This window comes from Mauremys reevesii, linkage group 4, assembly GCF_016161935.1.
Source record: "Mauremys reevesii isolate NIE-2019 linkage group 4, ASM1616193v1, whole genome shotgun sequence".
NCBI lineage: Eukaryota > Metazoa > Chordata > Testudines > Geoemydidae > Mauremys > Mauremys reevesii.
Window position 1 is genome coordinate 65,216,939 of NC_052626.1, and position 24,008 is coordinate 65,240,946.

At 42.7% G+C, this 24,008-nt stretch overlaps 1 protein-coding gene across 12 annotated transcripts in view; it reads right to left on the reverse strand.

The window, feature by feature from the left end:
• Positions 1 to 24,008, reverse strand: part of SIPA1L1 (signal induced proliferation associated 1 like 1) — a 382,714-nt gene that overhangs the window by 176,851 nt on the left and 181,855 nt on the right. Inside the window, exon 1 of one of the 12 annotated variants that reach the window (XM_039534595.1) lies at positions 15,669 to 15,711. The exons of the other annotated variants lie outside the window; for them this stretch is intronic. The gene's annotated coding sequence lies outside the window, so the exon portion shown is untranslated. Of the gene's footprint in view, positions 1 to 15,668; positions 15,712 to 24,008 lie in introns of those variants that run through there. 12 annotated transcript variants of the gene reach the window in all.

Sequence of the window (24,008 nt, forward strand, 5' to 3'; positions counted from 1 at the left end):
GCGCTCTGCCGGTCGCCGGGAGGGCGTCAGGTGGCTCCGGTGGACCTCCCGCAGGCATGCCTGCGGCGGGTCTGCTGGTCACGCAGCTGGGGTGGAGCATCCGCAGGCACGTCTGCGGGAGGTCCACCGGAGCCGCGGGACTGGCGACCGGCAGAGCACCCCCCGCGGCGTGCCGCCGTGCTTGGGGCGGCGAAATCGCTAGAGCCGCCCCTGCTTAGATCGTAAGCTGTTTGGGGTAGTACAATGGGGTCTTGGTTCATGACAAGAGTTCCTAAATAGGGCTGTCAAGTGATTAAAATTGCAATTAATCGTGATTAATTTTTTTAATCATACTGTTAAGCAGTGCAATTAAACTCATTTTAAACTCCTTTTACTGAGCTAGGTAGGCTCCCTTCAGCTGAGCGAGCCCTTGTTTGCAAGGGAGGGTGGATTTTACCGTAGGGACTCTGCATGCAGCAAGGGAGGAGCGGCTGGTGCAGGGAGGCTGAGCTCGCCAGGCCCCCACCCCCCAAAGCGAGGGGCTGGCTGAGGGCATTGGAGCACAGCACACAGGGGAGGGGTGTATGTGGAGGTAGCCCCAGGAGCAAGGGGCCAGCTGGGGGCACGGCACATGTGCGGGGGGTGGTCCCCAGAGCGAGGGGTCGGCCGGTGGCATTGGGGCACAGCGTGGGGGAGGGGGGTTGGTCCCCAGAGCAAGGAGGCAGCCGGGAGCAATGGGGCCCAGTGCGGGGGGGATCTGTCCCCAGAGCGAGGAGCCAGCCAAGGACAATAGGGAACGGCACGGAGGGGTGTCCCTGGAGCGAGGGGCCAACCCAGGTCAATGAGGCATGGAAGGGGGAAGGGGAGAAACAGCCGGGGTCAATGGGGCATGGCGGGCTCAGGATCCCTCCCTCTCTACCAGGGCTGGGATGGGAATGTCTTCTCTTCTCGCCCTCCAGTGGCGGCCTGGGTTACTGCACCTGACCAGAAACTGACAGGTCCCTCCATAGCTGATGCCTCCCTCCCTGCCCAGAGGTATGTGACTAATGCGTTAAAAAAATTAATGCATTAATTTTGTTTTCAGTTAATCGCGGGCATTGACTGTGATTAATTGACAGACCTACTCCTAAATGCTAAAACAACACAAATAATAAATCATAACAATAACTTAAATGAAGGCCACTGGCCTTTTGTTAAAAATTGAACACAACCTGTTAAACTCTTACATGATATCCTCAAGTCTCTGTTTTCTCTTATATCAACAGTAGTTCAAGCTTCCAAGGGGTATAGCTATGCTCTCCATCTACGAAAGAAACAGTTCCCCTAGTAATAAGCAGTATTCCCTTTCCTTATGGAAAAATTATGGCCCACAATCATATCTATGTCTAGCAATGAAGGTCATCCCCATCATTATGTTAAAAATGTATCACTACTGACTTTCTGCAGTAATCTGAGGTTCCATATCAGCAGATGTCTCGATGATGTTTGTTTTGTTCTGTTTATTTTTTTAAAAGATCAGAGGGGAGGGCAGGGAGGAGGAGAAAAGGAAAGAGAATTCATCCCAAACCTCCAAGTCAAGCAGGAACTGGAACTGGACAGGGAAAAATGGATCAGATCCTGAAGCACAGGACCATTCTTATAAACCAGTAACCTGTGGCTTTCCCAGCCAGGCAAGGGCCCAGGAGTTGCCTGGGGACACATGATTAGGCCCCTGAAAATAATTTTCATTTAAAGATTTTTCCATCTACTCTGATGACAATGTTGGTTGGGTTGTTTTTTTTTGTTTGTTTGTTTTTACAAAGCTGTCTATAATAAAGATCAATTTCACAAACAAGAGAATGATACAAATCTCACTGGTCAATTAGCTACTCTTTGAAATAAGCATCTCTCAGCAGTAAGGAATTAAGCCACTTAAACCACAAATTTCTGTAACAAAGCAACCAAATATCACACAATATATACATTTCCACAAAACTCTAGCGTTTGGTTCAGAAACAAAACACTGCTAGACTCAGTGAATCTTGTTTGTTTTATCCCACTACGAAATGATCAAGAAATCAAGATGACAATTTTAAAAAGACCAGGAAATGAGGAATGGAGCATTCAAGTGAAATGGCTGAATAACTCCCAGAACAGAGGGCACAACGGAAGAGGGTGGAGAAAATCAACTGAGCTATAGTCCTGGTTATTCAGTGCCTATTATAAAGAAAATAGCAACAACTCTGATATTAAGGTTACCTAATACTTTTCATTATACACTTTTTCGAGAAAGAGCTCTGATAACTCAATGGTTTACAGTAGTACTTTGAAACCTGGATGGGGGATGGGCCTGAGTTCCTGTCTCCCTGACATCCTACTCAGATTTGGCCAGGCTACTGAAAATTACTATTTCCCATTTGTGATTTGTTCAGTACACAAAATTATTAAGGTTGCTGCCAACACTCCTCAAAATTATATTAACATTGTACATCCAACATCTTGCTTCAGCATGCTACACAACGTACCTCGGCATGGGACAAACACTGACCAAAATAACCTCTGAATTATAGGAAAATGTACAGGACTGGGAACCAGCAGATTATGAGCTCTAGACTCACTACTTCTACTGACTGGTGTTAATTCTGTGCTCTTTATAACTTTAATTATTCAGCAAGGCCTCAGATCCCACAGAGTTAATACAAACAAGGAATATAATCTAGATCTCTATATGGTGAGACACAATTCTTAGTCACTTCGCCACGCTGAACCTCAGAAAGAACCTACTAAATCTTTGTGCAAGGTATACTGCACACTGTAAACTGCATATATAACTGAGAATTCTATGCATTACATGCCCTTTCCTAGTAGTAGTGTGTGTGCTGCAATGCTGAAAGATCTCTGTTCAAAATTCTGATGATGATGCATGATTGGATGGAGGGTCATAACGGGATGTAAATATTGTTTTAACAAGTTAACCAGTTAAATTATATCATTTAACTGGTTGACCATTAGGGCCACTCCGGCCGGCTGGCACAGCTGGGGTTGGAGCCGCTCTCGCGGCTGGAGCTGGGGTTGCTCCGGCAGGCCAGCGTGCCTGGAATCACTCTGGCCAACCCGGGGCTGGGATTTACAGTTAGGGTGGTTAACCAGTAAGACTAATGCTTACTGGTTAACCGTCTAACCATTCACTATTTTACATCCCTAGTCATAACTACATATAATATAATTTGTGTTTTTGTCTTTTTTAAAAACTAGAAACTTACATTTAAAACCTAAATTCAAAGAATATTAAAGTTGCAGAGTCAAGCACTCAAAGTCAGGAATTGCAGTATAAAGGTAGGCTACCCATGCAACTTTAATTCAAACCTCCTGTGCATATGCACTATTAGAGTCTTTAATTACATGATAGCCTATTATTAACTTTGTAATGCCCCCAAGTCAATCAGTGCACTGAATTGGCAGTGTTCAAGGAATGAATCGGGGTTGTGTGGTGAAGGAGGCTGTTGTCTGTAGGACCCCTGCCTCATTTGTTTAGGAAGCTGGAAGGAGAATAGTGAATGAGGCAGGGGCTGCACAAATACAAAGGATGGTTTTGTGGTTAAAATAGATTGCCATCCAAGAGAAATGGCCATCTCTGCCATAAGAGTTCTTATATAATTCTGGCCAAGTCCTTTAAACCAAAATTTTCACAGGTGGCCACTAGTTGTGTGTTCCTAATTTCCCAGGTGCCCAATTTGAGACACCTGAAGTCTGATTTTCATAAGTGCTGAGCACTCTTACATCTGTAAACAAAGTCAGTGGGAGCCATGGACATCTATGTGCTCAGACTTGCCAGTTTTTGATTCTCTGATATAGAATCATACAAATGTAGGGCGGAAAGAGACCTCAAGAGATCATCAAGTCCACTCCCTTGTGCTGATGCAGTACCAAGCAAACCAAGACCAAACCCTGAGAAATGTTTGTCTAACTTGTTCTTTAAAACCTCCAATGATGAGGATTCCACAACCCCCTTGGTAACCTATTCCAGTACTTAAATATTTTATACTTAGAAAAATGTTTCTATTACTAACCTTAATCTCCTATCCTGTAGATTAAGGCCTGGGCTACACTAGCAGGGGGTGGGGTGGGGTGTTCGAACTAAGATACGCAACTCGTAACTGAAGTCGAAGTATCTTAGTTCGACTTACCTGGCCGTCCTCACAGCAGCGAGTCGACCACCGTGGTTCCCCCGTCGACTCCGCTTACACCTCCTGCCGAGGTGGAGTACAGGCGTCGATTCGGGGATCGATTTATCGTGTCTAGACAAGACACGATAAGTCGATCCCCAATACATTGAACACGACCCGCCATGTACCCTTAGATGATTACTTCTTGTCCTACACTTGATGGACATGGAAAACAATTGATTACTGTCCTTTTTATAAGAGCTCTTAAAACATATCTGAATACTATAATCAGGTCCCCACTCAGTATTCTTTTCACATGATTAAAGACTGCCAGTTTTAACATTTCCTAAAACTTTTATCATTTTTGTTGCTTTCCCCTGGACTTTCTCCAGTTTGTCCATTTTTTTCTTAAAGTATGATGTCCAAAACTGGACACATCAGTTTAGCTGAGGCCTCACCAGTGCAGAGTAGAGTAGAACAATTACCTCCCATGTCTTACATACAACATTCCTGTTAATTCATCCAAGAACGATATTAGCCTTTTTCGCAATTGCATCATATTGTTGACTCATATTCAATTTGTGATCCCACTATAACCCCCAGACCTTCTTCTGCAATACTACAGCTTAGCCCGATAGTCCCCATTCATAGTTGTGTACTTGATTTTTCCTTCCTAACTGTAATACTTTAAACTTGTCTTTACTTAATTTCATCATATTTATTTCAGACCTAATCTCCAATTTATCAAGATCAGTTCAAATTTTAATCCTATTCTCCAAAGTGCTTGCAACCTCTCTGAGCTTGGTGTCATCTGCAGATTTTATAAGCATATTCACCACTCCATTATCCAAGTCATTAATAATAAACACAAATATTGAACAGTACCAGACCCAGGACAGACCCTTGCAGGACCTCACTAGATGTGACTTCTACTTTGAGAGCAAACCTCTTATAACTACTTTGAGTGTGGTTATTCAACCAGTTGTGCACACACTTTAGAGTAATTCTATCTAGAGCAGGGGTTGGCAACCTTTCAGAAGTGGTGTGCTGAGTCTTCATTTATTCACTCTAATTTAAAGTTTCGTGTGCCAGTAATACATTTTAACATCTTTAGAAGGTCTCTTTCTATAAGTTTATAATATATAACTGAACTATTGTTGTATGTAAAGTAAATAAGGTTTTTAAAATGTTTAAGAAGCTTCATTTAAAATTAAATTAAAATGCAGAGCCTCCCAGACCAGTGGCCAGGACCCAGGCAGTGTGAGTGCCACTGAAAATCAGCTTGTGCGCTGCCTTCGTCACACGTGCCATAGGTTGCCTACCCCTGATCTAGAGCACATTTTCCTAGTTTGTGCATGAGATTTTTAAGAGGGACGGTGTCAAAAGCCTTACTAAAAAAATCAAGATATATTGTCTACTACTTCACGACATCCACTAATACACGTTTTTTGACAGCGATAGTGTAAGACTAGAGAGGATTCTGGAACAGATTGAGTGTATTCAAAATCCTTATTCTGATACTTGATATAGTTAACCACATCTTTTGCTCTTTTCCCAAAACAGTGATCAAAACTGAAATAAACCACAGGCCCTGATAGATACCAATAACCCTTAAATGATCAGTAAAACAATCTTCCCATTTTTCTTGAATTCCAGCAAGCTGAACAGCAGGGGTGACCTTTTTATTCCCACTGACAACAATACGATATCCAGGACCCTCTGCCGGAGAAGCAAATAGTTCATAGTCACCAGAAAGAGAGGTGGAAGCCAAAGTCCCATTGTCTGATCAGGTAGAAGAAAAAGGTCATCTTCCATGATACCCAAGGATCATCTCCATTCTCAGTGTGTTCCTTGTCTTCATATGTCTTTATAAGGTCATTGTCTAGGCTGATAAATGGAGGAGATGCATCCCAAAGAGAACAGAATGTTATTCTCTCTCAAATGCTTTAAAAAGGGTGATCTAAATGAATGTAATGATTCTCTTAGTCAAATACTACTTGAGTGTTTGGGCTGACTGCACATGGGCTATGGTGTGTAAGAGTCAACAGTAAGAGGCATGGTTGGTATCATAGTAGATTCCAAGGTGAGAGAAAATTCCAGAGGGAAAGACTCTAAATTTCTTCAGACTGGCCTGGATAACCCAATATCTGAGACGTTAGGAGAGGGTGAATAAGCCCTTTCTAACTCTTGAAGGCAGACTCACTGTTGCAAGACAGCTCAGGTAAAGGCCCAATCACATCACATCACAGATGGACCTGAGATTGAATCTAAAGTCACAGATCCAAGGCTGTGGAAGACAAACCAATGTCCTAAGACAAAAGGAGAAATAACTAATAATAGGACATTCCAGGCTGCACAAGTCCCTCCCTCCCAAAATGCAGGAGAAAATCTGCTAACCTGAAGAAAACAGAGCAGGAGATTTTTATCTTCTAAACTCCCCAGGAGAAATGAGATGGCACATGCATCTATCAGCATCTACAAGGCAAAGACAGGCCCCAAGTAAATTGCCACATCAGAAGAGCCTGAAACAAAGAAACCACAGGTCTAACATCCATTGGATGCCTTTCAATCATAGGCAAGGAATAGCACAAATCCATGAGTCCTCTCGAGTGCCAGAAACAGAGGCACCAAATATTTAAAAATATAGTCCCAATTCTGAATTTGAGTTCTTTTTTAAAGGATTTAAATCTGACGACTTAATTCACGTGCCAGCACTTTGGCCTTTTTTAAGCATGGTGGTTTGATACAGTTCTGGATAAAGAGAACAGACTCTCTATCCCTTGAATAGAGGAAACGGAACAAGTTCCAGTCAACATGACTGTTAAGGCCACCTCCTTGAGAAGCAGCCACATGCAGTCCCACTAAAGAAACTCCTGAGTGATAAAAGCAGTATAGACAGAGCAGCCTTCAGAGGGCCCACCTCATAGATATTTCAGGCACTTGGTGTGAAAGTACATATCTTACGGGTCACATTATATGCTAAATTTTGATATTTTAAAATCAAGATCTACCATAACCACCAGATAAAAAACCATGCAAGTATGTAGATTTAACCAACATATTAGCAAATCGTGCGCGCGCGCGTGTGTGTGTGTAAAAGTAAATAAAAGTTCCATCAACTACAAACTAAGAAATACAGCAATGCAGAGCCCTGGATTGAAGCAATAGTTCTAGGATTCACTATTTGTTGCAGTAAGAAAAGAATTGCAGGTGGTAAGAGTCTTGTTTTATTATGTAAGCTTCCCTCCCTTACAGAATCATACTCAAAGTTCAGATCTGTAAGACAGCATGAGCATGCCCCAGAGGTCACTGCTTTCTAGATGGTTTCAGAACTCAACACCAAGGCATACAGTTCCCTCAGGAGTGGAGATCCATACAGGCAATTCTCAGCGAAGAGCATTTTGCATCTTTTGAAGACCAGACCACTGTGATGAACAAAGCTTTTAAAACTGATGGCATCGTCTGTTTCAAGAGCAAATGAGTATAACGTTTAATATTCCAAGAAAAAAGGCTACCTGTATTTTTACAACAATGCTCAAGCCTGCCATAGTAAAGCATGAATAGAAACCGCTTTTATATCAACCAGCTCTGCCAAAGAATGAACCAATGTTTGTTCCAACAGATGCCTGAGTTATCAACAGAGACTGAAGTTTAACATCAGAGGAATTCATTTTGTCCCAATAAATAAAATACAACCAAAAAAGAGATGAAAATATATCACCCCCACTTTAAACACAGGACAAAAAGCCAGTGCACAGTATAATCATTTTGAAAATTTGATTAGATTCAAATTCAGAACAGCACATTTTTTAAAACATCACAACTGTTTAGAGAGTTATGGTCTGAATAAGCAGTTGGATTCACACACCAAAAAATGAGATTTACTAGAACAATCAGGTGCTGAAAAGATCAACACTGGTGCATAATTTACTCAAAACAATAGTCACCACCATCCTGTTAATTTAGGCAAAAATCTGCCAACTCAGTCAACATACAAAGAAATATTGGTCCTCTCAGAAGCCAACAACAAAAGTAATAATAAAAAACTCCTATTACCTTTAGCAGGAGAGGCAGAAAATAAGTTTAAAAATGCAAGTGGCAGAAAAAGTACATAAGGTTCGCAGGGTAACCAGTAAAGCAGGACAGAACTGCAACCAAAAGGTAAATTAAGCACAGAATATATTAATTCTGCTCTAGCCAGCACAGCTAGCTTATGGCACAAAAATCAAGAAAAAAAACAAAACAGTAAGGTGATTTATTCAGCAGATACAGTATTAAGTTCATGACAATATAAAATATTTCACCCAGCCTGTAGCAGCCATCCAATTCCTTTCCAGGCAATAAAAAACTACTCTAACAAATTCCATGCGTATTGGACAACAGCAGCAGAAGAGAGCTGAAATGGAAGCTTAGTTTGGTTTAATTATGAAGCTCCACAATGACTGGTATAGCAGCAGGAGAAAGATACTAAATCTGTTCATGTAGTTACTTTAGTAGCTAAATCCAAAACCTGGAGAAGACATTTTCTCAAGAAATTTAATTCTTTGAAACTCTCAAAGCTGTCAGGAACACCCAAGCTTCTGATTTACTTTAGAGACTCAAATGGAAGAAATCTACACTTCAGCTCAAAGACTGTGAGAACAAGGGTATGATCATGTAGTGTACAAAATAGCTGGATTCTTCCACATAAGTACTTTCACATATGGAATACCATCCTATTTCTAAGATAATTTAATTTATCTCTCTTCCAGAGAGAGAGAGAGAGAGAGTGTGATACACACACGCACTAGTGTGGGGTGTAATATATCTCAGTGACCCCACACTACCACCCAGGCAGGGTGGAAAAGAGGGGACAAAAGATGAACAGGGGGGAGGGGAGTAGATTAGAACAAGGTATCTGTGGGACTGGATGGGAAGGGGAGTAGAAACTAACCAAGGCTGCCTAGACAAGGAGACTGGGACTGGAAGCCAAGGGGATGAGAAGGAGAAGTTGGAACTGGGAGCTTATTAGGGAAATGGGTAGGGGACAATCACCAAATTCAAATGAGGAGCTGCGATGCAGGGGAGAACTAGGACTCACTGAGCTAAGAGACTGGGACAAGGGAGAGAGGAGAGGAGAGACTGGGGCAACAATCTGCTCAGGAAGGAAACAGGTTGGATGAGATGTGACTGCTTGACTTTTACTCCTGGGGGAAGTGTGCATCATTGTGCATGCGCAGAATTCATGCCCCCTGCTGATTTCTTTGCTTCCCTGCAGAAAAGTAACTTCTGACAGGGAAGCAAAGGGAAGACGCAAGAGCAGTCACGTGCCCCTCCTCAGCAGCTCAGGCAGGTTGGTTCAGGCACCTGGAGCAGCCAGTGGAGATGTAAATCACTGCCAAGGAAGGTGTGTGTGTGTGTGTGGGGGGGGGGGACTGGGTAGTCATGTGTGTGAGAGAGACACACTCTGTGCCTCTTGCACTCACTATTGCAGCATGCTCGGCACAGAGGGATAGGGCTTCAGCGTGTTTCTGAGGAGGTGGGCAAGGGACAGGCTCTGTCCTGCAGGCAGAGCAGAATGTAGCAGTGCTTGCCTTAATGAATTGTTCCCATTCTCTTTTATACTCCTGGGGGGAATTTCACAAACAGATGTACAAGTTTTAAGGCTCCTTTAAATTGCCAGAGTGGTGTAAAGGACAGTATGGCCTTATAAATGTTTATGGTGCTTTAGTGATTAGACCTGGTCTAAAGTTTTGGACTGTAAAAATTTCCTATCAAAATGTGCTGAATGAACTGTTTGTTGGAGATGGTCAGTAGCCAGCATAAATTATGAGTTTGATTCCACAGCCCTCACTTGCTCTTTAATTGCCTATGATGTAACACTGAGCATATGGCTGCATATATTTGTTGACTAATAACTAGAAATAAAGGGTCAAACCTAGCTACATTACTATTAGACAAGGTGGGTTGGGGATTTCCTCCAATGCTCCCCACTCCCATTCTCCATCCATTGTATTATAATTTAAATAAATTACCAAAATAACTGAAACCAGGGTGATTATATTGTGTTATTCTGACAAATAAAATATGCAGAATTTTGCAGAAATTTAAAATAGTGTGTGCATATTTCCCCTAGGAGTAGATTTTGCAACCTTAATGTTTTGTTGAATTACATATTGTTTATATACATATAGACATACATATAAACTGTTTATTCACACTAGTATTTTCCTCAAATTCTATTCATATGCATCCTATTAGTGCCATTCCTTTTTAATTTGAACTCTTCACTGAGAAATAGCACCCAACTGAGAGGAAGAAAATTTCCAACATTTATGTAATCATGCCATTTTTCCAGTGTGTGCCTAGACACTTTCAGCTGTTACCACCAAGCTTCTTTGGAGGTGCAAAACCCAGGAAACATACACAGACATCTCTACTGCTATGATTATCAATACCCCTCCGCCCCAGCACACCTTTCAAGATCCACGGGTCCTGCGCATGTCTATCACAACACTTGGTGTACGTCATGCAGTGCACTCAATGCCCCCAATAATATCTATATGGGTGAAACCAGACAAGCATTACACTCTTTAATGAACTTGCATAGAAAAATGATAAAAGACCAACACCCTATCGCCTGTCGGTGAACATGTTTCACAAAGCGATCACTCTGTATCTGACCTCTCAGACCCCATCCTCAAAGGAAACATGCACAATGCCTTCAAAAGACAAGCCTGGAAGCTTAAATTCATAACTCTGCTAGACACTGAAACTCATGGTCTTAAGAAAGACACACTCATCTATAACTTTGTATGCAACCTGTACATACATCACACAATGATTTTCAGGACCAGCATGTCACCAGTTTACACGGTATCTCAAAGTAGTTATGTAAAGTATGTATTATGACAATAGCATGTTGGGACAATGAGTGTATCAAGCTTGATGTGAGTTACGCTGTGGTGAGGCCCTCTGCCAGTAGACCCAAGGAGCCCCAGTGGCCACAATCACAGGATTGGAAGGGACCTCGAGAGGTTATCTAGTCCAGTCTCCTGCACTCATGGCAGGACTAAGTATTATCTAGGCCATCCCTGGCAGGTGTTTGTCTAACCTGCTCTTAAAAATCTCCGGCAATTTATTCCAGTGCTTAACGACTCTGACACTTAGGAAGTTTTTCCTAATGCCCAATCTAAACCACCTTTGCTGAAATTTAAGCCCATTGGTTCCTGTCCTATCCTCAGAAATTGAGAACAATTTTTCTCCCTCCTCCTTGTAATAACCCTTTATGTACTTGAATGTTTATAGAAGTTACATGGACACAAGAGCAAGCAAATTTCAAGTGTTTAATTTTGCACCAAATAGTCTACATAGCACTACACCACTATGCTGCATCCCAACTACTCTAAAAAGTTTGCAATATTCTTTGAGTATTATTTGTAGAACATGAAAAAGCCATGTCAAAACTTAGGACTATACCATGAAAAATCAAGTCAGGTGGCAACTCCGTTAGTTCAATAATTAACTGACTGATATGTTTTTATTTTAAAAAAAATCAGTCCATTATAAAGGTGTGTAGTTTAGATTCAAAATCTATTACAGTTTGGAAAGAAATATCTGGGTTCTCTACACAATCCAAGCTGCTTAGAATATACTCATCGTGCCCATTACCACAAATACCTTTCTAAGGAATCTGGGTGTGGACCACAAGAGAAGCAGCAGCTGGAAGCAGAATACCATCAGACAGCTGAGCCTCTGGTAGATTTCCTTTCTAGTGTAATGTATAACACATGCCATTCTTTACATATATTTGATGTGGGAACCACATTTTATGTGCTATAACTAATTGTTTGGACTACTGAAGTCTGTTCTAAATTACTGGATTGTACTTCTTTGAGGAAAATATTTAACCACTGTCACACAATTATTTTTTTTTTTGGTTCAGTTGAGAAATTCTAGGCTCATTCCTGCAAAAAACAAACAAACTACTCTCACATAAGTAACTTCACTGTAGTCAATGGGACAACAATGAGTAAACATTATAAAAGAGTTTCGAACTGTGCTGATCTCTACAAGGCTGATACATGTATTTACAGAATGCACAATCCGAAAGTAGTCAAGGAAATAATTTCCATTGCAAACCAAATATATTTTTATGTAATAGTGTCCTCCAAAAAGGGAAAACATTGGCTTTATAAAGGCAGCCCCGTAAGCTGAGTCACCCCCCGTCTCCCATTTTAAAAAAGAAAAAGGGAAAAGGGGCAGTAGTATAGGAGTAGAGGAGATAATTTTTAATATGAAAAGCCAGTGGAAATGTGAGGTCCTATGGATCCTGGAAGACTCTATGATGTATGGAGAACTGATATTGACACAAGACAGTGAAAACTAAGCAACTATGAGAGGAATACAGTTGAATTTGCCTTTTTAGTTAGTTTTTGTTAACACCCATTTATTTTCACCAGAACCGTAACCATTGACATCTTCCACCCCCAATTAATTTAAGAGAACTAACATTATCTATGAGTAAGGCTAAGATTTTATCTTGGGTATTTTTAGTCATGGACAGGTCACCGGCAATAAACAAAAAATTCACAGGCCAGTGAGCTGTCCATGACTTGTGCTATAAATATCCTTGACTAAATCTTAGCTGCTTTGGGGGGCCCTTGGAGCGCTGCTACTGCTCTGGGGGCGGAGGTGCCAGCCTGGGGCACTGCTGCTGCTGCTCCAGTTGGTGGGGGAAGATGCTAGCCTCCTGGGGCACTACCACTGCTTCAGTTGTGTGGGGGTGCTGCCGCTCCGGCAGCCCCCAGAATCCACTGCCATTGGGGCTGCCTGGGCAGCGGCCGGTGCAGCTGTGCCCCAGTTGCTTGGGTGGCCCTGGGGCCAACTGCTCCGGCTGCGGAAGTCACAGAGGTCCCGGAAATTCATGGAATTCATGACCTCTGTGACAGACTCACAGGCTTATCTATACTGGTATTTCTTAAGTGTTCTTTAAAAAGGCAGAACATAACTTAAATTGCAGGCTCTCTCTGTGTATGATATAGCAGCCTCTCCCTCCCTCTCCCCCCCCCCCCCAAAAAAAAGGGATACAGGTACAGTTTTTAAGAGTCCTTTGCAGGTCAAATATTCCTGAAAGGTACCAGAGGTACAGCACTAGAAATGAACTATTTAACCACAGCACGGGAACAAATAGTGTCAGGTTCCCTTATAATACCCTATCAATGTGTCTCACTCCTCACTTGCATGGACCCATCTCCAGCAGTGATAGGACAGTCCAGTCTCAACGACCTATTGGTTGTTTTGTGCTTCTACTAAAACTGGCAACAAGGGTCTCAACTGCATGGGCAGTTTTTTGGATGCTGACTGACTGAACCACCCACTCCTTTCACATAAGCTCCTAAGTAGCTTTCAATTCCATTTACACAGTATGGAGGACTAAGTGGATAGGGAAATAAATTGTATTAATCAAGCTTCTAAAAGGGTATTAACAGCAATGATGAATAATTTTAAAAACAGTTGAAAATGCTTTTAGAGTTTCCTGTTAAACTTAAAACATACATTTATTTTAGCCTATTAAAAATGCAAATAGCACTTGTTTATTATAAGCCATGTACTATGCCTGGAGGTGTCTACTTAAAGCAAGCTTTAGAAAGCAAATTTGATTGATAAAATGATACAACTGGTTAAGCAGAGCTAAACACAGCAGCTTGAAACATGTTTCATCCTCTGTGGAATGCATTACAGTGTGAGTCTTCTGTTGTCTCTGTTTAAGAAGAACTTGGATTCTGACAGGAAAATGTTTAATTAGCTTCATATATTTTTGCAAGATACTGATTTTACAAACTGAATAAAAACGCAAAATATTATAGGAAATGTTGTACAAAAATATCCTATGAAGGGGAATTCTTAACTGCACAATACTGAGGTGTCTCCAGGTTGAGGGAAAAATTGCAGATCTAGATGAAATGTCAGCAATGCTAGGTCAGCTGTAGAAATCCCTAAAAGCAGTAATATTTAATGGTGTGAAGAAAGCAAAATCTGCTTCCAAATACTTTTGTGGAAATAGCAATATTGTGCTATTTCCCATCTATTATTTTCTCTATTATTACCGTCATTTCTTTAAAACATCAACCTATGCAACATTTTTCTGTGCTGATTGGTGGTAGATATTTCCCATATTCCTTTCACTATCCATCGGCATCTTCATTTTAAAAACCACCATCCTATTAAAAGTACAATTTTATTTTCCTCCACAAGAGAATATCCTTAACCATTATGTAGGACCTCAGATGTACAGTAACGACTCACTTAACATCCTCCTGGCTAATGTTGTTACGTTGCTGTTCTATTAGAGAACATGCTAATTTAAAGTTGCACAATGCTCCCTTATAAGGTTGTTTGGCCACCTGCTTTGTGCACTGCTTGCAGGATTCCCTGAAGAGCAACTCGCCCTCGTGGGGGCTTGGAACCACAGTGGGCTGGCAGCCCCCCTATCAGCTCCCCTCCACACACACCCCTGCAGATCAGGGCTTCCCCCCCCCCTCCATCCCTGCACCTCCTAGCTGCTGCAATCAGCTGTTTTGCGGTGTTCAGGAGGCTGGGGGGGAGGAGCAATGATGCCACATGCTTGGGGAGGGGGTGGAGTGGGGGCAAGAGGAGGCAGGGAAAGGGTGGGATCTTGGGGGAAGGGATTGGCCTGGGGCAGAGCTGTGGGTTGAGCACCTCCTGGTAAAGTTGGCACCTGTGCTTGTATTGTACCTGAGTTGCAATGGGGGAAGCTGCCGCTGCTGCTGCTCAAGGCGCTTCCTAGCCTTCCATGGCACCTTCAGCCTCCTTGTCTGCAGCAGGCTGTGCCTGTGTGGGATATGTTTGTAAATATGCTCCACATGCACGCTGTCCCCCACCCATAGTGATTCACCATCGCTTTATGGCCCAGCCGCCGCCCTCCTCCCTGCTCAGGAATAAGGTGCTACGCCGAGTGCTTGCAGAGGCTCTGCCCAAGGCCACCAGCTGTCTGCAAAGCAGCTGCGGGAGGTGCACAGTGGCGGCGCCGCCTTGCTGTCTTGCACCTGAATACACAACATTCCATCCACACTCCCCCTTCGCAGGAGGAGGGTAAGAACACAGGGGGCAGCAGCCCACCCAAAGTAAGTTAATAGTGTTTCAGTGCCTGCTTCACTCCAGCAAGAGGGAGAAGCGGCATAGAGGTGCACAGAACCTGACCCTGCTCCCATGACTGTCTGAAATCCAAGGGAGCTTTGCCATTCACTTCAATGCCATCGGTGAGTCCTGGGCTGAAGTTACTCAGGCGTGCGTGAATGGTGCATGGGGGAAGTTGTGGCCTGAATGTGTCAATGACTTAAAAGGATTTAAAGATGTTGTCCCCGCTATGAAGAAATTTATCCTCGGCTTGGCCAGGAAAGCAGGTTTTGATGAGGTGGAAGAAGCAGACATTACACAACTTCTGCAATCACATAGAGAAGAGCTAACCAATGAAGATCTGATGCAACTAGAGGCAATGAGAGCAATGGAAAAAGAGGGCCAAAAAGTAAAAGAAGAACCAACCCATCAAAATTTGACTGCCAAACATCTTCTGAAGCTTTCCAAATGATTGAAGCTGGCTTGCAAATCCTTAGTGATGATGATCCTGATAGGGAATGCAGCTCCAAAGTGATTAGTGGAGTTGGTCATATGACTTGCTATAAAGAAATTTACCAATAATTTTTTTTAAACACAAAATAGTTTAAAATGGAATTCTGAAATGCCTCATGAGGTTCCATGTTTACATTTGATTTTCAGATCATATTTACTCAATTTAAGTAAAAACTATCATTTGTTCATTTTTCCCTTAAGTGCCAGCTCTGCAAACTCGACCTGGGATGTAAAAGTCAAGCATAGTTCTTTCTGACCAATACATCACCACCACGAATCTGTTCTGCAAGCCAAATGGGCTTTCACAGATGTAATCAAGGGAAGAACATAGCCCTGCAAATGAACTAAGTTAAGTATTATGTTGGTTAACTGCACAAAAGAGGAGAATTCAATTCATTTTATGTTGACTCTACAGCAGAGGTGGGCAAACTACGGCCCGACTGTCCTGTCCGGCCCTTGAGCTCCCAGCCAGGGAGGCTAGCCCTGTCCCACCCCTGCTGTCCCCCGCAGCCTCAGCTCGCCGTGCCGCCAGTGCTCTGGGCAGCGGGGCTGAGAGCGCCTGCTGAGCAGCACAGCGCATGGCTGGTTCTGGCCAGGCTCTGAGCGGCATGGTAAGGGGGTGGGGAGCAGGGGGGTTGGATAAGGGGCACAGCAATATACCACTTTACATATTGACTTTCCATAATAGAAATTACTAACCAAAAAAAGAAGGTGGTATGAGGAATTCTTCTTCTAAGCCCTGTAATTAACCTCAAAAACTGAAAATTGACACTAAAAAGGGTTCATCTTAATGAGTGATCATTCACTGATAACTGAATTGCCTGGTACTTATTTTAAAAAACAGCAAGACGCTATCAGGCAAAAAACTTTAATTAGGACATATCTCCACTGAAAGAAAAATTATTTAATCAGAGTTCTTCTCCAAATTATTGTTGTCCCTTGTTGACCTGAGCAACTAATACTCCTGAGGGCATTCTGTGTCAAAGAAATTATAATTCTGCACCAAAAAATTAAAAATTCTGCACACAGTATTTTAAAATTCTGCAGATATTTGTCAAATAAATGTGGTGGCTCAAGTGTGGCATTGGAGAGCACAGACCACTGGGTGAACAGAGGTGGGAGATCACTGTGCAGCTGCCCTCAGAGCACGGTCTCAACGGTGAGGCTGCACCCAGCTCTGACACAGCGCAAGGACGGGGCCTGCCCCAGAAACATCCCAGGTGTGATCAGGCAAGCTCAGCAAGGCAAGATTCAAGCGTGGAGGGGCTTAGTGTGAGGGGGACCCAGGTATGAGTTGAGAGGGTTCTGTATGGGGCAATCTGGGTGCGGGCAGCTCAGTGGGGGATCCGGATGCAGGGAGGATCTGGATGCACAGGGGCTTGTTGGGGGGGTGCTGGGTGCAATGGTAATGAGACTCTGTAGGGGGTCCAGGTAAAGGTGATTGGGGCTCAGTGAGCGGGTTCTGAGTGTATGTGTGGGGGGGGGGAGATAGAGGTTGGCAGGGGGTCTGGGTGTGGGGCTCCAGATGCTGGGGGAGCGGGAGCTCAATGGGGGTAGGAATCCAGGTGCAGCTGGTTGCGGCTCATTAGGGTGGGGATCCAGATGCAAGTAGCTGGTTGGGGTGGTGCAGGTGCAGGGGGAGTGGAGCTTGTCAGGAGGGGTTCTGGGTGCAGGGAGAGTGAGGCTGGCAGGAGGGTCTGGGAATGAGAGGGTCTGGATGCACAAGGGTTGGGTGTATGGTGGAGCAGCTCCCTGTACAGTGATCCCTCCCCCTGCAATTGAGGAGCAATGGATGCAGGAAGCGCATGGGGGGCGGGGAAATGCAGCTTGCAGAGCTTCTTACAGCCAGGGAAGAAATCTGGGGGTGGGTCTGACACATGCAGCCGGGGAAGAGGAAGCCCCATCCTCCCCAACCCAGCCAGGAATAGTAGCTGAGCCCAGCACTGGGTAGGAGCCACTAGCTGGGTCTTCCCCAGTCGCACCCCCTGCCCCACAGTGACTTACCTCTTTGCTCTGGCCACGCAAAACATACTGCTGGGGAGGGCTGCATAACTGCTCTTGTGGCTTCCCTGTCAAAGTAATTTTTCTTCAGGGAAGCAAAGAAATTTGCGGGGGGCATAAATTCTGTGCATGCGCAGCATTCCCCTAAGAGTAAACTAGTTAAAGTTTTGGGCCCTGGGGATATTCCAGTTAGGAGGAGAAATTCGTGATAGTCTGGGGTTTTTTGGGGGGGTTGGGGGGATACAATCTTAATCACAAAGCATGTACAAATTCCTGCTTCTCCAAATCCAGGAGGAACCAGAAATGTAAGAATTATTTCTTAGTTTACAGCCCAAATCTCTTTAGCCAACATCAGACCCAAAAGCTTGTTCTCTAGCTTTTTCCAGGGTCACATTGTTCTCAACAGCTACTGCTTGGTTGTCTTGCATTCTGCCTCTGTCTCTCTCTCTTTATTCTTGTCTGTTCTCAGTTTTTTTATGTTGTTCTTATTTTCATACACACACCCTCAAAAACCCTTAGCAAAGACTCTTCACCCACACAGTCCAAAACTCACAAGCGAGTTCACATTACCCATTTGTTTTAGGTAGGAGCTTATGTGACCCAAGAACCTTTTATGTAAACTGGGAAGGGAATGCAGAGGAATTACACCCCGTCATGGGTCTGGTGTATATATTTAATCTAGCTCACCAAAGAGTGTCATGTGAGATCTTGAATAAAAGCCTGTGTCACACTGGCAATCAAAATCATTTTGAAATGTATGCAAATACTATGTAAGGAGTTATGTATAGATATTAAAATATGTTCTTAAAGTCTGTAGGTACTGGTCACTGACAGGTTCTGTAAGACAAGAGATATTTATTCATCTATCTGTTCACCTGCAAATTGAAGCTGGACACTGTAAGGAATGCTCCGAGGACTCAGAGATTGGTTTGTGCCTATTGCTACCAGCACAAAAAACGTGAGGCCTCGAAGACAGTGCTTGTGTTGCCAGAGGCTAGTGGATTTAGGGACCTGATCCCCTGCAGGCACAGACAAGACTGCTTCACACTAAGGGCAGGCAGTGGTGAGGTGTCTCGTGACCTTGGATACCCCTTGGGAGCGTCACAGCTTGTGATTAATATATCCTTACATTTATGTTAATTGAACAGTGAGTTCACATCCACCAGTCTCAGAGAGGTTTTAACTCAACTCATAACTCAACTCATAACATTATTATTGAAATGTGGGGTGGGGTAGGGTAGGGAGAGAAAGACAGAGATTGACTCAATGAGGAAAACATTTACTTTTTCCATACACATAAAAACTATGTGGTAACCTTTAAACTTATGGTCAGTAGACATTTTTATAGAAGTTAAAATTACCACACAGGATATTTAGGTAACTTCTCACATCTGGCTAGAGACTGTTCACATACAGATAGACAAGAACTAATATTCATCTGACAGGAAATGACCACCTTTCTTTAAATGCTTAGGGATTCCTACTATCTCATGCTAGCATGAAATACAGACTTAATTTACCTGAGAAAATTCTATATTCATAAGGAGATAGGTTAAGTCAAGCTCAACAAGGCATGAAAATAGACATTTTGGCTCTCACCATATAAACTGAGGCATTTTAAAAGAAGCCATTTGGTCAAGACATTTCTTCTTTGTTGGTTAATCTTTTAAACCTTCCTTCCCAATTATACCACCCAACCAACTGCTCCCAAAACAAATTGGTGACAGTCATGAACTATTCTCAGCTGTTCAACAGTCTCAGCAGTTTTACCTGGTATATTACTTTATATTTTTAATACACTAGGTATGGAAACATCATCATGAGCTTAATATTTTCTTAGTTTCATAGGAATTATAAAGACATTTATAACAAAATTATAATTTTTAACCTAGTTTGTGACACATTACCAGTTCCAGCAATATTCCTCACTTAAGGTGTAAGGGGAAAGGTCGCAAAATAATGATCTTTCAAAACAGAAGGAACATTAAATGTTACCACTGCATCCTGTCCTCTCTAACTTTTGTGCCCTGTTGAACATTCACCAGCTAATATTCTAATCAGTTTTAAGCTAATGAAGTGTTATTTCCTTATGCAGATAATTGCACAATCTCATATTTCAGAGTTCTAATATGCCTGTGTGATAGGGTGAGTTCCTCACACAGGCCATGAGAGGGCTAAAGTAGGCCAAGTGGGCTCAGTCAGCCAATTAGGCTACAAATGGGGGAGACTTAAGATGGCAGAAACTAATCAGGAGGCTCACCTGTGAGGGAACAGGCAGGGATTCTACAAAGCTAGGAGGCTAGCAACAGTAGCAGGGAGGAAGCCTGCAGTCCCCCTCCTTGAGGTAAGGGAGAAAGAAGGGGAGAAGAAGCCTGGTAGGAAGGAGTCCACACTAGCACCCTCTGTAGGCCCTCTGTTTTTGTGCGCTACTCAGCCCTCTGGCTGAGAAGCATCTCATTCAGACCCCTTCTGGGGTAACCAAATGTTCAAGCGCAGTCCAGAGTCCCCAAAAAAATCATCCTGTCTTCTGCACCATGTGCTCAGCCCTTTCCTGGGGTACCACTGCTTTTCTCCAGCTCTGCCTTTGAGCACTCCCCAACCCAGCCTAAGTTCTCCTGAGGCCTCTAGCCTCCAACAGTCTCTGGAACTCAGGTCTTTAGCCTGCACCCTGTGGCTTCTTCCCGCTTTTCACTCTAGTTTATTTATAAGGGCCAGGTGTCTGAGTTACCACTTGAGCCTTCTTTAGTCCTGCCCTCTCTGGCTGACAACTATCTAATCACTGCCCAGGTAAAATGAATGTGACTAACTAGGTTTCTCTCCTGTGATGGGGGTTTCACCCATCACATGTATCTTTTGCACTTCTCTTAGGAACTGCAGGATGTTCCAGGATTTCTCTATTTGTAATACTCTGTTATTTAAAAGAATATACCCCCAATAATTTTATCTTTTCTTTATAATTTCTTGGCACCTTTTTTTTTTTTTACCTTGATAAATCCTGGAGACAATAAACCTTTGGAACTATTACTTGGTACTACGAGAGAGCCTTTCCTCCATAAACTTAAAAATGAAAATAAATTTTATTCATAGTTTTAAAATATCATAAAATTAACCACTAATCATTACCATTGGTTCAAAAAGTCAATTTCAGTTGTTTCATTAACTTCAAACCTTAAAACTATTTCATGCTATAAATTTTCCCTACTGCATTTTGTGGTTTGCTGTGTAATTTAAAATTCTTCTTCCTATGGTTTCTCAATTTCTCACAACAAAATTTCATGTTTCCTTGGAAACTTGAGTATAAAATACAACAAAAACATCTGACTATGGTCCTTTTAACGTAGGTTGGAAAAAGACATCTGCTCTTCTGCTGGTTGGGTTAGGGTTATTTCTCTTTACTAGAGTATCCCATGATTGCCATCTCTCTCACTTGCCTCCACATCTATCAACCCATATCATCATATCCACTATTCCACCTATTCATATACACCACAGAACTTAATTAATTTGCCAAGCATCTAGTTGGCAAAAACTGATGTGAAATGTAGAAGCCCCCACTGTCCAATGGCAACATCCAGATGAGAAGCTTTGACAGACTCCAGCTGCCAGAAAAGGAAAAAGTGATGTGATTCCTAGCAGGGTGCCTGAGCCTTGTCCATGGAGTCTATTGTTTTGTATAGTGTCGAGCACAATCAGACCCTGATCTATGATTGGGCTCCTAGCCATTACTGGAATACTACTATTACTACTAACAACAGTAATGTTTGTACTCATGGCTAATAAGCATCCAACTATTTTGAGTAGGGTGACCAGATAGCAAGTGTAAAACATTGGGATGGGGGTAGGGGAGGTAATAGGTGCCTATATGAGAAAAAGCCATAAAAATCAGGACTGTCCCTATAAAATCAGGACATCTGGTCACTAATTTTGAGGCATCCCTCAACACCAACTTCTATTCTAAAACCTTTTGGCTGCTGGATCCCACCCTTACATCCCCCTCTTGCTATTCAACCCTCTCCCAATATCTTCCCTATTGAATAATTCCAGTACCTGCTTTAACTACTGTTCATATCTATCCCATGGAGCAGCAGGAATACTAACTAGTTCTTCTTGGTTTTACAGCTTCTCACAACGTTTTGAAAACATCAGATTTTTTTGTTTACACTGATCAATTTTCATTTTGCTGCAGAACTGCATCAAGTTTACACTAGGTTTACAAACTAAGCTTTGCTAGACAGTTTGCTAGACAGTTTTTAAAATTCAAGCTAAGATTCTGAAGAAGATTCCTACAAAAATTTCTCCTGTAGCAGCGGTCAATACAGCATGGATAACAATATGGAAAATATTATTATGCTTTTTATATAAAATCAGTGGTATATCCTCAGTTGAAATATTGCATTTATTTAGGATCGCCCCATCACAAGAGTAACTTATTTTGTGGGGATTCAGAGATCAGTCATACGAATTATTAGAGCACGGAAAAACCAATATGAAGAGAGACTGAAAGTATTGATTCTGTATCTTAAAAGAGAAGATAGGATGGGATTTGATTACAGTATACAGAATGATGAATGGTTTGGAAAAGTTGGGGATCAAGAACTTCTATTCACCCTCTTAACACAAGAAGGGGACACACAATGAAATTAGAAGGCGACAAATTCAAAACTGACCACAAGGAAATATTTTTACACCACACAGCCTGCTACAGGATAACACTGAGGCCAAGAGCTTAGCAGGATTCAATGAAAGATTAGAGAATTATATGGATAACCATAATACAGAGTTATAATTGGAAATATTTATAAAAATTAAGTTGGAAAAATGCATAAACCCTCCTGCCAGATGCCAAACTCTACCTACCAGAAGTTGAGAAAAGATACTCAAACATTATATGAGATTATATGAGAACTACCTGCTGTAGAGTTTTTTGCCTCTTCCTCTGAAGCATCTATACTGGCCACAGTTGATGACAGGCTACTGAACCAGAAGTCTGATACAATATGGCAGTTCTTATGTACCTAATGGTTCCATAGGCAGCAAGGGAAATGAACTTTTCAAGCCTTGAATATAATAGGAAGGATTCACAGTCAGCCAGTTGAATGGGCTTTAAGGCCATCTGCTACATGAAACTCTTACTGAAAATAACAGTTCCAAATATAAAGTATGATCTATTTGGCAGTGTCTGTTGAAACAGAGTCAACTTTAACTTTCTCCCAATGCAACAAAAAATCTGGATGAATTCCAAAAAGACACAGTTCTTCCAGTTGATAAATGAGCCCCTGCTTCACATAAAACGTGTGGAGCAAAGCTACCGTAGGTGTAGAAGAATACCAGCATGGAAAGGAACTCATTCAGATCAAAAACAGAGATTTCCCCCTTTGACAAGAATTTTTGGTGAGGTCAAACCAGCAGTTTGTCTTTGTGAAAAACTGATAAAAGGAGGAAGGGATAAGGATTAACGGAAAGAATCAGTAAAAGTTTGGAGCTCACCTAGGGCTGTATTGAGGCAACACCAGCATCTGGGGCTCACCCCCATGACCTGAGGCCTCCCATGACTCTGCCCCCTGCCAGGGACACCAATCCCTACTTGGACTGGCAGTGACAGAGCTTTCCCCTCTGCTCCCAGTAAGGCAGGCACAACAGTAAAAGCAACCCTTCTCCTGCTAGGAATGGCAGCAGGAGACCTCTCCCCTGAGATACCACTGTACCAGCCTAGGTCTATGAGAGGGAGGTGTAGTGGAACCTGAGCCATCTGCTTCGGTGGCTGGACAGGACCAATGCATTACCTTTTCTCCTCCCCCCTCAACACCCCTTCCTTCCTTGGGGTAGTGTTAGCAGTAACCTCAGAGTAATGGGCCTAGGAGTTAATACCCCACTGGAGATGTACAGAATGGTTCATCCTGTTACCAAATGGAAATTTTCTGTAATGTGTTTATGAATCCTGTGTTCCTCAGTTTCCCCTACATTTCACATAGCTACTCGGAGGGGCAGGGGAAAGGCCTGTCTCTTCTCGGGGCAGGCTAAGGTCTGGTCTACACTAAAAAGTTAGGTCAACCCAGCTACGTTGCTCAGAGTTATGAAAAATCCATACCCACAAGCGACACAGTTAACCTGAAATAACTCCCGGTGTATACAGCGCTAGGTCAACAGAAGAATTCTTCCATCATCTAGCTACCACCTGAAAGGGAGGTGGATTGCCTACACTTACAGGAGAAATCCCACCAATCAGCATAGGTAGTGCCTACGCTGAAGCAT